The sequence below is a fragment of the Venturia canescens genome, chromosome 5 (assembly GCF_019457755.1).
Source record: "Venturia canescens isolate UGA chromosome 5, ASM1945775v1, whole genome shotgun sequence".
In the NCBI taxonomy this organism is placed as follows: domain Eukaryota; kingdom Metazoa; phylum Arthropoda; class Insecta; order Hymenoptera; family Ichneumonidae; genus Venturia; species Venturia canescens.
The window spans coordinates 21,048,116-21,065,390 of NC_057425.1; positions in this window are offsets into that span (position 1 = coordinate 21,048,116).

Consider the following 17,275-nt stretch of genomic DNA (forward strand, 5'->3'; position numbering starts at 1 on the left):
TTGTTCAAAATATGTTTCTTTAATAGTTCGCATCATTATTTTTAATAAGAAAAAGATTATTTAATTGATATTTAATAAAATAAAGAATTTCATGAATCTAGGGAATTTTGTGGAATCGAAATTGAGTTGGCAGCGCTGAGCGCCTCGCTTCCCGAGCGCCGCTTCGCGAAGTGACAGTTTTTCAACATGGCCGCCGGTGTAAACACTCGTGCGTGCCATGGCGTCAAATAAAAAATAAAATAACGTTTTCTAATAGTGTATTTCGCTTCAATATATATATATTTACGTTTTTTGCAGTTTTCCTCGTTGTTGCTGATAAGAAGTTAAGGACTTGTGGCTTGGTTCATCGTGTTTTTCAGAAACGAGTTTGCTTAATGTATTTTGGTAAAAAATATGGTCCATTTTGAAATTTGCTCTGACTCGTTAATTCAGAAGTCAATGGGGTTGGAGAAGAAATTTATGAGGGCGTTGATGGAATTCTTGATAATTTAGAAAATGGCGCTGAATTTGTAACCGCATAACAGACTATTCGAAAGTATTGATGATTTTTAATCGAACAAAGTAAAATTTAAATTGGAAATAAAATATGCGCGCGCATGTTTGTTTGGCTGTATAGTACTTAAAACAACTTTAATGTATAATAAAATGATTTTTCAAAAAAACTAATTCTGTGTAAGTTGGATTTTCAATATCGCGTTATCTGGAATTTTTATTAGCCGTAATTTGATATATTTTTCTCTTTCAATGAGGCAGGGAATTTTTTAAAAAATTTCCAAGGTAGGGAAACTAAAAATCTATTTTATTAATTAAAAATTTTTCCGAATACACTGATAGGTAATAATTATAATGCAGGAAATTCTATATACACTTGTGGACAGACTTATGTCGGTCTTTCTCGTGTTACTACCTTAGACGGACTACATTTAATCAATTTCGATCCCCATTCTGTAAAAGCAGATGAGTTAGCTATAAGGGAATACAATCGTCTCAGACAGAAGTTTCGTACAGATCTTGTCCTCATAAAGTTTGCCAAACAATGGGCTCCCAAAATTCCAGATTTTGTTTGGGCTATATCCAAAAATGTTATGGAGTGTCAATCAGCTGTCGCTGATTGACACTCCATGAATGGAAAAATATGAGCTCCTGGTCTATTAACGGATTAACCAATACGGATGGTGTTTCGTGTTATGCTAATTCTATTATACAATGTATTTTCAATTGCAAACCTCTTAGGGAAGAATTTTTCAGAACTTCGGAGGAAAAAGAAAATCCTATACCTCTTTTACTTCGGTCTTATGTGGAAAGAAATAAATCAGTGAGTTCATGCGTTGTAAGAGAATATGTAGGAGAATCGTTTATTCAAAAAAAACAGCACGACGTTTCTGAATTTTTCATGGGAATCTGCAAAAAATCTGATTTACTTCAAAATGCTGTAGAACATAAATTGATTATTAAAGTTCGATGTAAAGCTTGTCAATATACGACCACAGATGAACAAGCAAATAATATACTAGTTTTGAGCTTTCCGCGTGTTAAAAAAGCTTTTACTTTACAGGAATTAATCGAACATAGTTTGTCTCAGTGGAATCCGATTGAAGGTCATCAGTGCAATGCTTGTGGCGGAATGGGAACACTCTTAACAAAAACTTCGCTATCAACTGTTCAAGGCGTTTTGATTCTTCAACTTTTAATATTATCTATAGATGAAAAAACTATGAAACTTTCAAAGATTGATTTTAGTATTAAAGGTATTCCATCCGCTGTAGTTACTGTTTGCGGCGAAAAATATAAAGTCAATAGTGCTATCATGATCGAACAGTATTTGAAGGGCATTATACGAACATGTTAAGATCTGGTACGTCATGGGTTTTTGCTGATGATGCTAAGGTCGAAAAAAGAAGTTGGCCGAGAAACGCCAAGAATAGTTATGTGTATTTCTTGGAACGAACAAAAAAATGAATTAACGATAATAGTTGTGTCGTAACATGTCCTGTGATTTTTTTTCAAGTTCACAGTGCACAAAAAGTAGTCAAATCAAACCGTGAAAACAGCATGAGTGCTGTAAAAAAATTGGAGACAAGTACATTTATGTTTTATGTAACCTCGACTGATGAGTGAAACCCGACGTGTTACTCGTGTAGTCCAAAAAATAAATGCTCGATGATTTATAAGAAGTTGTTCGATCTATTCTCTGAAAACTTGCTTCAATAATGAGCAATTCATTACTAAAGGTTATAAAAAAAAACTATTTCAAACGTAATGAATAAAAAAAATGAATCTGTTAAATCTTGGTAATGTATGAAAAACATTTGGTTCAAAGGAACAAAAGGTTGTCAAATAAATGCAAAAGGGACGAGTACATCGGATGACGAATAAACAAAATTTTTAACATAATGGTATGTAAAAAAAATTACGAAACCAACTGTGTTTGAATAAAACAATTAAGAAAAGCTTTCACAAATCATGAAAAAACATTATATTAAAAAAAATAAAAATCTGGAATTATTTTGTAAAGGAAAAAAAAATCAAATAGAACGTGAAAAATTCATTCTTACGGGAAGTATCCGGAACTTGAGAAAGTTCTAAAACTTGCTTCAAATGAGCAATTCATTACTAAAGGTTATAAAAAAACCATTTCAAACGTAATGAATAAAAAAAATGAATCTGCTAAATCCTGGTAATGTATGAAAAACGTTTGGTGTTCAAATGAACAAAACGTTGTCAAATAAATGCAAGTGACGAGTACATCGGATGGCGAATGAAAAAAATTAAAAACATAATGGTATGTAAAAAAAATTATGAAACCAACTGTAAATAATTTCAACAACACAATTAAGAAAAGCTTTCACAAATCGTGAAAAAAATATTATATTTAGAAGAAATACAAATCCGTAATTATATTGTAAAGGAAAAAAAAATTCAAATAGAACGTGAGAAATTCATTCCTACGGGAAGCATCCGGAACTTGAAAAAGTTCTAGTGAATCAAAAAGTTACCAAAAAATCGCATCAAAGGTAAAAGTCATTTGTTACTCTATGGTGACAGATACTTAGAAGAAAATCGATTCTTCTCAGACTTTCAGGATCCCTTGGTATTCACAATATTCGATGTCGATTTCGTATCGGTACAAATTATGTTTAAATATGTGCTAAAAGTACTTGTCCGGCCCATCACTTTTCATTCAAATTGCTCATTCAAATAAAAATCAGGGCTCTTTTAGATCTGATGGATCATATGTATGCCTACAGAGGGAATTGAGAAAATTATCTCCAAGAGATTTTAACTTAATTGCATTCAATTTTTCTGTAATATACAAGAGATATTATTGTGTATTGATGAAAAAATACCCTTCGGACGATAAAAATTGTCAAGCTTCCAAATTAACTCTCCAGTTTATATTGAAATGACGGCAATTTTTACTTCACATTTCCTTCTTCAACCGAATTTTATTTGTTATAGCAACTAACCTATTCAATTACTGAAGATATTCAACTGATAATAAATCACATTTTAATAAATTTTCGAGAGGATTCGTCTGTATAATCTCGTTTTTTTTTATTATCACATACACAATTGCACTTTGTTAAAATCAACATAAAAACATGAGTGAATTGTTGCGAAGAAATAGTTGCCGCCGAGCATATATGAGATGATGTTCGAATTCAGGTGGGCGTGTAACGGCAGCGTTAATACTAGTTCCATAAAAATAATACATTAATTAAGGTCTAGTTTGATTCTTATTTGAATGAGCAATTTGAATGAAAAGTGATGGGCCGGACAAGTACTTTTAGCACATATTTAAACATAATTTGTACCGATACGAAATCGACATCGAATATTGTGAATACCAAGGGATCCTGAAAGTCTGAGAAGAATCGATTTTCTTCTAAGTATCTGTCACCATAGAGTAACAAATGACTTTTACCTTTGATGCGATTTTTTGGTAACTTTTTGATTCACTAGAACTTTTTCAAGTTCCGGATGCTTCCCGTAGGAATGAATTTCTCACGTTCTATTTGAATTTTTTTTTCCTTTACAATATAATTACGGATTTGTATTTCTTCTAAATATAATATTTTTTTCACGATTTGTGAAAGCTTTTCTTAATTGTGTTGTTGAAATTATTTACAGTTGGTTTCATAATTTTTTTTACATACCATTATGTTTTTAATTTTTTTCATTCGCCATCCGATGTACTCGTCACTTGCATTTATTTGACAACGTTTTGTTCATTTGAACACCAAACGTTTTTCATACATTACCAGGATTTAGCAGATTCATTTTTTTTATTCATTACGTTTGAAATGGTTTTTTTATAACCTTTAGTAATGAATTGCTCATTTGAAGCAAGTTTTAGAACTTTCTCAAGTTCCGGATACTTCCCGTAAGAATGAATTTTTCACGTTCTATTTGATCAAGAGACTCGGTAGAGTCTCGGGACAAGTACATTGACAGCCCTGTCATCTGCTGGCCCGAGGCTCTCGCCGAGACTATACTTTCTCTGAATAAAACGATTCGCGGTGGTGGGGGTAAAATTGGCATGTGATTTTCTTTAATTGCGAAGCCTATGAGTTATGTACGACTTTGAAAATTGAACTTTCAGCTAATTGAGAAATTCTCTATCGAATGAGCCCAAAAACAGCATTATTGGTGGCGTAATTGCTGAGAAAAAACTTTGTACGGGCTCAAGATTATGCAAAAGTTACCAACACATTCAAAAATTTATGTGTCTGTATATTATAGTATAACACCATCAAAGGCACTTTGATGCTATCGAGTTTCTGATTGGTTGGATCTGACGACATCCATTTTTAGACGTTGTGATTGGTTGTTGAAATTAGTTGTTGATGATTGGAAATCTGACGTCAACTTCATAACGTAGCACACGGCGCAGCACAGCTGGTAACAGCAGTCATAAATTCGATCGATATACATATATATATGTACAAACCATGTGTCAGTTTTTGATCGCATGAACAGAGTTTCGACATTACGAAGTGCGTGCGGGATAAATAGAAAAATAATTTTCGTCATCTAAAGAAGTGCATGTTACTATTTATTTTGTTAAAATTTGTGATATATTAAACCGGTATCAAAGCGGCCGCGTAAATGTAGTCTGTGATGTGTGTGTGAAAAAGAATATAAAAAATGCGCGATGCATATGTCAACGAAACTTTTCAAGATTTCATTATTTCGTTCGATTGGAAATAAGTGTTGACTGAAATAATCCTTCAATTAAACCAAATTACAAAATATTGCCCAGTGCGAATATATCGTCACTGGCATGGTTATATATCATGTGTAAATAGGTTATACATACGAATAAATAGAACAAAAACACACGGAACTGTTAGAATGATATTAGAAACTTTACTTGAATAAATGTTTTCTAATTTATTTCCTGTGTCAACATTATATATAAACATTCCCATATTTTGCTTGATATTCAGTTTGGCTCTGCCCTCTCCGATCCTTGTTTTCACCCCATCAGTTTGCAGAGGATCGATACATATTATTAATTCGTTCCCTAATATGTGTCCTATGATTTTCTACTCCTTCTTCATGATGATTGTGGTAACATAATTCGAGAGGTTTCTAACCATAATCTTGAATTGCACATTTTGTAAATCAGATTTTCAAAAAAATTTCTGGTCTTGGTATAGAGTATAGTTATTCTTTTTCTACTTGGTCTGTCGAGTGATAAATTTGGAAACTTGTTGCAGAAAGCCTTTGGAGACTTTTTTTCTGATGATATGAAAAGTCGTATCTTCGGAATGTAGTGGGTAAACACAAATTTTGACAATAGAACTTATGAAATGACATGTGTGTTGAGTATTCCCACTTTGCAAACTGAAAATGTGGAATTAATAGTGAAAAGATTCATTATGATAAGTCTGCAGTTGCTCAGTTTTGGATACGATCAAATATCATGCCTGCCAACATCTATGGAAATATACAGAATTTCTGAATGCAATGTGCGCTATGTCATTTTAATGCAACATCATGACTTTTGACAACTTTTCATTATAATGCTGTAGATTCGGATCATTGAAATACAGCGAAAATCTGCAAACTATACAATTTATATACTGTGCCATTCATTTTACATTTTGACTCTAACCGTAACATATATATGTAGTAAAAAATTGATTATAAAAGTCTTCAGTTGCTCATTTATCGATAGATTTGAAATTGCTGTCTTCGAAGCTCATTGCGCAGATACATTGAACCGCAGCAGATACCTGCGAACTCTGAAATTTCTGTGGATAAATATATATGCTACGGATCAGCCCTTATCTTTGATTATGGTAATATGTAATGGAACTTGGTTCAGCAAGTTTTAAGGTGTTTCTTTTCAAATAGTATTGAAAATGTATTACTGTGGTATGGAGCGAAAACCTTCAAACTTTCATATTTTTGTGGCGCAGCATGTGTGCCAATACTGCGGTATGGAGCGAATACCTGCAAACTTTCATATGTTTGTGTCGCAGCATGTGTGCCCATCATTTAAATTTTTTACTCCAACCGTAACATATAATCTCAAAAATTCATCCCAAAAGTCTTCAGCTTTACTAATTAACTTAATTTTCCTTTTTCTAAATTCTATGCTGAATTTCTGAATTTCTAAATTTATTTCTAAATTATCCTGAAATTAAATTGTTTACCTCCACAACCAATGCAGGTACCTTAAACGTCTTTGAATTCCGTTGCTCTGTTGAATTAAGTACGCTCAGTTTTTTTTGCTTCTTTGAGTTCTAAAATAATAAATGTTTTCAGGTGCCTTTTTTCGGCAACTATCAAACTGTAGATAATTGGATCGCAGCGGCCACTTGCAAACTTTGGAAATATATTTCGTCGGGGGTACGTTTTGGAAGACACGAAAATGTCTAGATTCACAATGCAAAAGCGACATTTAAAAATGGCCAATTCTGTTGGATTTGTTGAGTCTTGAATTTGATCTATCTTTCCTCTTTTCCTTTCTTTTTTCTAACGTTATAAGCTGAAAATCACATCTCGGGCCGCAACACGCATTGCTCCATGCTCTTGAGTTCCCAATGGACGAAACATATTAAAAGACAAAGAGCAAAATCACCAAAGTCCAAGAACAAACCTCTATCGAAATAGTTCCAATACAATTTTTACGAAAAATCAAGAGACTCGGTAGAGTCTCGGGACAAGTACATTGACAGCCCTGTCGTCTGCTGGCCCGAGGCTCTCGCCGAGACTATACTTTCTCTGAATAAAACGATTCGCGGTGGTGGGGGTAAAATTGGCATGTGATTTTCTTTAATAGCGAAGCTCATGAGTTATGTACGGCTTTGAAAATTGAACTTTAAGCTAATTAAGAAGTTCTCTGTCGAACGAGCCCAAAATCAGCATTCTCGGTGGCGTATTTGCTGAGAAAAAACTTTGCACGGGCTCAAGATTATGCAAAAAGTACCAACACATTTACGCAGCTGATGTATCCGTATATGGGTTCAGACCGATACATACAAGGGCTTCTTGATGCCCATCATAACCAATCACCGGTGAGAATCTATCCGTCTCGACCAATCGCCGATGAGAAAGTTTCTGATAGTCCTCAATGTTTTCTTGTATACCGTCTGTTATCGTCTGTTATATTATTATAAAGTGATTGCGATCGTAGCCCCGTGGATCAACGGTGCAAGATTTGCAAATTTCGTTTAAATAAATAAAACATTATTGGAAATAGCAGTGGATATAATCAATTTTATTTTTTTCATAAAAGAAGTTTCAATAAGTTTCGAGCCCAATTCACGACAATAATATCTATAATAAATAAAACCTCAAAAGTGGATTAATTGATCTCATACAGTGTACTGAGAGTGAGTAAAATATTGAGAAGTGAAAACGTGAATAATGTGTGTCGTGAAAATTAAGAATTATCTGTTCTACTTCGATATCGTAATATACAGGGTGATTCAGAATAACCTATAAACCCGTTACTGGCGTGTTCGGGACGCATTTTTAAGCAAAACTGCAAAGGCGTTTTTCTGTGAGTGCAATAGTTTTTAAATGAGAAGCAATAGAATTTTGCATTTCTCAACGAATCAGAAGGTCGCTTGGCGCCATGACAGGCGACGCTTCAGTAGCGTAGAAGTCGGGTGCGATCGTGGCTGGGGCCAGCAACGATCAGCCGACAGCGATATCGTTTGTTTGAGAGTCAACTTCGCGCGGAGGCTATGTTCACGCGAAACGCTGTTTGATTCCAAGTGACACTTGACATGCGGCTGTCAGCTGTGTTACCGATAGGATGAGGCACGTGACGTCATACCACTCGGACGAAAATGCTCCGTAATTTCAGGTGACGGTCTGCGAAAGTGACGTCGTACGAAATGCTGAAATTATTATTATTAATAACAACAACAACAACAATAATAATACCATGGACATTGTTATTGTTATTGATATTGTTATTGTAATTGATACTATTGTTATTGATATCATCATCATCATCAACACTATTATTATTATTATTATTATTATTTTGTTTTACAAAGAGTCTGCGTAAATGTTTATAAAACGAAAGGTCTGAGTCTTCGTCCTTGTCATCGTCTCTTTCTTCCTACTCGTTTTCATTGTGGTTCTGATTCTCTTCTTCATACTCGTTCCATTTTTCTTTCTCGTTTATACCATTGAATTCCATTAATGCTTGGATCGCTTGGTTGTAACAAGTGTTCAGAGCGTTCGACGTACGATTGCACGACGGTCAGACTGGTCTGACAAAAAAAATTCAACCCTATTTTGACAGTACCGAGGATTATTGCTAAAAACTCGCTCCAGTTATGTAGAAAAAATCTAGATTTTTCAGAAACGGAGACGACTCCAATGCTAAAAGTTGTTTCTCTAAGTAATTTTTAATATTTTTTAGCCGTACGACAAGCGATAGAAACGGAACGGAGAATGGGGTGAACCCAATACAAGTGGTGGTTTTCTTTTAGAAGATTAAGATACTCTTTGGCCGCACAACGAAACAAAATAATGCAATCATCTTCCTCCATGAATAACGAAGGCTCGGTAGCCTCGAACATTCGTTATTCGACTAGACAGAGAAAATCGTTTCACCTGAGTGGAAAAAATCTCGATTTTCCAAAAATGGAGATGGAAAGTATGGTTTTCTTCATGTAGTTCTTGTAATGCTTCGATTATACAACAAACCAATAACAATGGATTCATCTCCCTCAATGGATAACGAAGGCTCAATAACCTCAAACAATCGTTATTCAACTTGAGAAACGAGATTGCTCCACCAAAGTCGGAAAAATCTCAATTTCTCAAGAATGGAAACGAGTCCAATGCAAAATGTGGTTTCTTCGACAAGTTTTAAACACCCTTTAACCGCACAACAAACGATGATAACGGATTCACCTCCTTGAAAGAATTACGAAGGCTCAAGATTTTTTCTACCATGATCGAGCAATCTTTGTTCTCGAATCGAATAACGAGTGTTGAGGCTTACTGAGCCTTTCTCATTCATTCAAGGAGGTGAATCCAATCGTCATGGTTTATTGAATGATCGGAGCATACTAAAAACTATACGGAGAAACCGCCTTTTCTATCGGAATCGTCTCTATTCTCGAAAAATCGACATTTTTTCGAAAACGATCGAGCAATCTCTGTTCTCCAACAGAATAACGAGTGTTGAGGCTTACTGAGCCTGCGTAATTCATTCAAGGAGGTGAATCCAATCCTCGTGTTTAGTTGTGAGGTCGGAGCACACCAGAAACTACACGAAGACACGGCCTTTTCTATCGGAATCGTCTCTATTCTTTAGAAATCAAGATTTTTTCTAAAATGATCGAGCAATCTCTGCTCTCAAATCGAAGACTCAGTAAGCTACAACACTCGTTATTCGATTCGAGATAAGAAATTGCTCGATCGCTTTCGAAAAAATCTCGATTTTTCAAGAATAGAGACGATTCCGATAGAAAAGGCGGTTTCTTGGCATAGTTTCTGGTGTGCTCCGACCTCACAACGAAACACGAGGATTGGATTCACCTCCTTGAATGAATTACGAAGGCTCAGTAAGCCTCAACACTCGTTATTCGATTTGAGATCCGAGATTGCTCGATCATGTTAGAAAAAATCTTGATTTCTAATGAATAGAGACGATTCCGATAGAAAAGGCGGTTTCTTCGTATAGTTTCTGGTGTGTTCCGACCTCACAACTAAACACGAGGATTGGATTCACCTCCTTGAATGAATTACGCAGGCTCAGTAAGCCTCAACACTCGTTATTCTGTTGGAGAACAGCGATTGCTCGATCGTTTTCGAAAAAATCTCGATTTTTCGAGAATAGAGACGATTCCGATAGAAAAGTCGGTTTCTTCGTAAAGTTTCTGTTGTGCTCCGACCTTACAACGAAACACAACGATTGGATTCATCCCCTTAAATAAATTACGAAGGCTCAGTAAGCCTTAACACTCGTTATTCGATTGGAAAACATAGATTGCTCGATCATGTTAGAAAAAATCACGATTTTTCATGAATAGAGATGATTCCGATAGAAAGGGCGATTTCTTCGTAAAGTTTCTGGTGTGCTCCGAACTTACAACGAAACACGACGATTGGATTCACCCCCTTAAATAAATTCCGAAGGCTCAGTAAGCCTCAACACTCGTTATTCGATTTGAGAGCACAGATTGCTCGATCATGTTAGAAAAAATCTTGATTTCTAAAGAATAGAGACGATTCCGATAGAAAAGGCCGTTTCTTCGTGTAGTTTCTGGTGTGCTCCGACCTCACAACGAAAAACGAGAATTGGATTCACTTCCTTGAATGAATTACGAAGCCTCAGTAAGCCTCAACACTCGTTATTCTGTTGGAGAACAGAGATTGCTCGATCGTTTTCGAAAAAATGTCGATTTTTCGAGAATAGAGACGATTCCGATAGAAAAGGCGGTTTCTCCGTATAGTTTTTAGTATGCTCCGATCATTCAATAAACCATGACGATTGGATTCACCTGATTGAATGAATGACAAAGGCTCAGTAAGCTTCAAGACTCGTTATTCGATTCGAGAACAAAGATTGCTCGATCATGTTAGAAAAAATCTTGATTTCTAAAGAATAGAGACGATTTCGATAGAAAAGGCGGTTTCTTCGTATAGTTTGTGGTGTGCTCCGACCTCACAACGAAAAACGAGAATTGGATTCACCCCCTTAAATAAATTACGAAGGCTCAGTAAGCCTCAACACTCGTTATTCGATTTGAGAGCACAGATTGCTCGATCATGTTAGAAAAAATCTTGATTTCTAAAGAATAGAGACGATTCCGATAGAAAAGGCCGTTTCTTCGTGTAGTTTCTGATGTGCTCCGACCTCACAACGAAAAACGAGAATTGGATTCACCTCCTTGAATGAATTACGAAGGCTCAGTAAGCCTCAACACTCGTTATACTGTTGGAGAACAGAGATTGCTCGATCGTTTTCGAAAAAATGTCGATTTTTCGAGAATAGAGACGATTCCGATAGAAAAGGCGGTTTCTCCGTATAGTTTTTAGTATGCTCCGATCATTCAATAAACCATGACGATTGGATTCACCTCCTTGAATGAATGAGAAAGGCTCAGTAAGCCTCAACACTCGTTATTCGATTCGAGAACAAAGATTGCTCGATCATGGTAGAAAAAATCTTGAGCCTTCGTAATTCTTTCAAGGAGGTGAATCCGTTATCATCGTTTGTTGTGCGGTTAAAGGGTGTTTAAAACTTGTCGAAGAAACCACATTTTGCATTGGACTCGTTTCCATTCTTGAGAAATTGAGATTTTTCCGACTTTGGTGGAGCAATCTCGTTTCTCAAGTTGAATAACGATTGTTTGAGGTTATTGAGCCTTCGTTATCCATTGAGGGAGATGAATCCATTGTTATTGGTTTGTTGTATAATCGAAGCATTACAAGAACTACATGAAGAAAACCATACTTTCCATCTCCATTTTTGGAAAATCGAGATTTTTTCCACTCAGGTGAAACGATTTTCTCTGTCTAGTCGAATAACGAATGTTCGAGGCTACCGAGCCTTCGTTATTCATGGAGGAAGATGATTGCATTATTTTGTTTCGTTGTGCGGCCAAAGAGTATCTTAATCTTCTAAAAGAAAACCACCACTTGTATTGGGTTCACCCCATTCTCCGTTCCGTTTCTATCGCTTGTCGTACGGCCAAAAAATATTAAAAATTACTTAGAGAAACGACTTTTAGCATTGGAGTCGTCTCCGTTCTTGAAAAATCTAGATTTTTTCTACATAACTGGAGCGAGTTTTTAGCAATAATCCTCGGTACTGTCAAAATAGGGTTGAATTTTTTTTGTCAGACCAGTCTGACCGTCGTGCAATCGTACGTCGAACGCTCTGAACACTTGTTACAACCAAGCGATCCAAGCATTAATGGAATTCAATGGTATAAACGAGAAAGAAAAATGGAACGAGTATGAAGAAGAGAATCAGAACCACAATGAAAACGAGTAGGAAGAAAGAGACGATGACAAGGACGAAGACTCAGACCTTTCGTTTTATAAACATTTACGCAGACTCTTTGTAAAACAAAATAATAATAATAATAATAATAATAGTGTTGATGATGATGATGATATCAATAACAATAGTATCAATTACAATAACAATATCAATAACAATAACAATGTCCATGGTATTATTATTGTTGTTATTGTTGTTGTTATTAATAATAATAATTTCAGCATTTCGTACGACGTCACTTTCGCAGACCGTCACCTGAAATTACGGAGCATTTTCGTCCGAGTGGTATGACGTCACGTGCCTCATCCTATCGGTAACACAGCTGACAGCCGCATGTCAAGTGTCACTTGGAATCAAACAGCGTTTCGCGTGAACATAGCCTCCGCGCGAAGTTGACTCTCAAACAAACGATATCGCTGTTGGCTGATCGTTGCTGGCCCCAGCCACGATCGCACCCGACTTCTACGCTACTGAAGCGTCGCCTGTCATGGCGCCAAGCGACCTTCTGATTCGTTGAGAAATGCAAAATTCTATTGCTTCTTATTTAAAAACTATTGCACTCACAGAAAAACGCCTTTGCAGTTTTGCTTAAAAATGCGTCCCGAACACGCCTGTAACGGGTTTATAGGTTATTCTGAATCACCCTGTATACATAGATAGCAAATTTGCGAGATTTCGCGTCATGTTGACGTTTGAGGTTATGACCGCCGGAGTGCTGTAGCGTGCAGAGTGTAGAAAAATAAAAGTGTTTATTGAAAAGTGGAAGGAATCGATATTATTAATGACGTGACTAATTAGTGTTGAATAATAATAATAATAACAATGAGAAAAAAAACGTTCGTTCATTATAACCTCTAAAGCGTTCTTTCCAAACAGAAATTCTATGTTGTGTAATTACATTAAAGAAAGAGGTGGATGGTTGTGTGTAAACGAATTCAAATAAATTTTAAAAAACTTTGGTCAAGTAATTCAATGTATTGTTGCCATAATTTTTTTTATTTAGTTTGGCTGTGTTCACCGGTCCCTTTTTTCCACCTCCTTAGCTTACAGTGTATTGTCATACCAATTTCTATTTGTTCTCCAGACAATACGAGAGATATTCATATTTCTATTTTTTTTATATTAATTTCAACAAGATAATTTGAAGTATTTATAACAAAAAGCCTTCATAATTGCTTGTTCATACACCCAAGTTTTGAAAAATCTTTGAGCCATGTAATAATGTATAGATATATTCACTTGAGTTGTTACATGATAAATTTGGAAATTTATTTCAATAAGTCATTGGGTGCTTAATTTTCATGTTATCAAAATTTGTATCTTCGAAATGCAATGAACACCTCTAAAGTTCGACAAAGTGATGAAGCGACATGTATATTGAATATTTCCAGACCATGTTTGCGATTGGCATTGTGGGTTGAAAAATTCATGTCTGTAAGTCTACACCTGATCATTTTTGGATGTGATCAAATATTTTGTCTGCGGATAACCATGGAGACATACAAAATTACAGCATTTTGCTTGCTTCAACATGCATCGTATCTGTCACTTTTTTTTTGAATGTGTCATAATAAGTTTCAAAAATGTGGTTCATGTAATTTTGAAGTGTTTTTCCCTATAGCACCAAAGTCTGTATAACTGGTACGTAGCAAGTACCTATGAACTTTGATATTTCTGTGAAATAGCAGGTATGCCAATCTTTTAGCTTTTTGGTTCCGACTGGAATATATTAACGAAGATATTCATTACTAAAGTCTTCACCTACTTATTTCTGAATAGATCTGATATTACTGTCTTCAGAAACTAATGCACAGATACATGAAACAATTTTGATTTCTGTTCTCTTTCAATTGCGCTGTCTTTTTTCTTTTTAACTATGGCTCTGCTCTTTCCGATCCTTGTTTTGACTCCATCGGTTTGCAGCGGATCGATGCATATTATTAATTGGTTGCCTAATATGTGTCCTATGATTTTCTACTATTTCTTCATGCTGATTGTATGGTAACGTGATTCAAGAGGTTTCCGGCTATGATCATCAATCTCACATTTTGAACATCAGATTCTCAAAACAGTTTCTGGTCTTGATATAAGTGTAGTTATTCTTTTTCCACCTGGTCTGTCGAGTAACAACTTTTGAAACTTATTCCAAAAAGTCTTTGGATGCTTTGTTGGCTGATCATATGAAAAGTCGAATCTTTGGAATGCAGTAGGCAAACACAAATTTTGACAACAATACTTATGAAATGACATGTATGTTGAGTATTCCCACTTTGCAAACTACAAATGTGGAATTATTAGTGAAAAAATTCATTACGCTAGGTCTACAGTTGCTCAGTTTTGGATGCGATCAAATATAATGCCTGCTAACATCCATGGGAACATACAGAATTTCTGAATACAATGTTCGCTATGTCATTTCAACGTAACATCATGACTTTTGCCAACTTTTTTCTATAATACTATAGATTTGGATTATTGAAATACAGCAAAAATCTGCGAATTATAAAATTGATATACTGTGCCACTCATTTTATTTTTTAAAACTAACTGTAACATATATATGAAGTAAACACTCATCACAGAAGTCTTCAGTTGCTCATTTATGGATAGATTTTAAATTGCTGTCTTCAAAATTTATTGCGCAGATACATTGAATCGCAGCAGATACCTGCGACCTCTGAAATTTCTGTGCATAAATATTTGTGTTAAGCATCACCCCCTATCTTTGATTATGAGAATGAGTAATAGAACTTGGTTTAGCAAGTCTTAAAGTATTTCTTTTTAAATACTATTGAAGTTTGTATTACTGCGGTATGAAGCGAATACCTCCAAACTTTCAAATTTTTGTGTCGCAGCATGTGTGCCAATCATTTAAATTTTTTACTCCAACCGTAACATGTAATCTCAAAAATTCATCACAAACGTCTTCAGCTTTTCTAAATTCCTAAATTTTCCGTTTTCTATTTTATTCTGAGTTTTTAAACTTTTAAATTCATTCCTGAATTCTCCTGAAATTGTTTTTCTCCAAAATCAATGCAGATACCTTAAACGTCTTTGAATTCCGTTGCTCTGTTGAATCAAGTACGCTCAGTTTTTTTTACTTCTTTGAATTCTGACATAATAAATGTTTACTGGTGCCTTTTTTCTGCAACTATCAAACTGTAGATAAGTGGATCTCTGCGGCCACTTGCAAACTTTGGAAATATATTTCATCGGGGACATGGTTTGGATGACACAAAAATGTCTAGATTCAGAATGCAAAAACGACATTTAAAAATGGCCAATTCTGTTGTATTCGTTGTGTCTTGAATTTGATCTATCTTTTCTCTTTTCCTTTCTTTTTCCTAACGTTATCAGCCGAAAATCATATTTCGGCTCGCAACACGCATTGCTCCATGCTCTTGAGTTCCCAATGGACGAAACATATTAGAAGACAAGGGGAAAAATTACCGAAGTCCAAGAATAAACCTCTATCGAAATATTTTCAGTACAATTTCGACGAAAAATAGGTCTTTTTTCGTGAAAACCAACGTTATACGCCGGAAATTTTAAACAATTCATAGAAATTTAAACTACAATCTTATAGTCATCTGAACATAAATAAGGATCTTTTGAGAAAAAAGACGTGATATCAAACCATAAACTTCCCCTAGGGAAAAAAAAGGTTGGGACAAGTACATTGATGGTCCCTCGTTTACTGATAATTCCACCCATAAAAAAATCTTTAAACAAATTTTTTTTTTAATTGTAAAAAAAATTATTTCATAAAAAAAAATACAGAACAATTCGAAAAAAATTTTACAGATCTTGAAAAAACGTTATATTAAAGAAAAACTAATCTGCATCTATTTTTTAAAGTGTCAAAAGAATCGAATAACAAGTAAAAAATAATAAACCGAAAAATCGCCCTTGAAATCATTTTGGAAACCGATGCCTCATTCTTCTTATTTGATTCGAACAGCTAAATCAATTGAAAAAAATCCCATCTAATTTACGTGCAACATTAAAATTTATTATATCAATTCGAGGCCAAGTATTTTCTAATGAATTGAAAAAAATTACCCCTTGAATTACGTGCAGCACTAAAATTTATGATATCAATCGGTGGACAAGTATTTTATTAGTAACTCCAAATTTTTACATTATTGAATTGTTCTAAGAAGCTTTCAAATCCAAAAGAATCACATGCAAGCTAGTCATTTCTTACTCTATGGTGGCAGAGACTTATAAGAAAATCGATTCTTCTCAGACTTTCAGGATCCTCTGGTATTATTCACAAAATTCGACGTCGATTGGATCCATACAAATTATGTTTAAATATGTGTTAAAAGTACTTGTCCGGCCCATCACTATTCATTCAATAAAGAATCAATCATAAAAAAACGAAATGGCACGGCAGAATCTCGTTAAAAGTTTGTTGAAATACGATTCATTATTAATTTAATGTTCTTAATAATAGTATAGGTTAGTTCTTATTCCGAATGCAACTCGTTCGCTGGAAGAATAAGAAGGAAGTAAAAATTGCCGTCATTGAATGTAAACTGCACAGTTATTTTGGAAGCTTGAACATATACATTATGTACAATTTTTTTCATTTATCAATGCACAATAATATCCCTTCTGTATTGCGGAATAATTTGTTTCCGTTTTTTATTAAATTAGTGCAATTAAGTAAAAATTACTTGAAGATAATTCTCTCAATTCCCTCTGCATGAATACTTGTGACTCATCAGTTCTAGGCAAGCCCTGATTTTTATTTGGATAAACAATTTGAACGGAAAG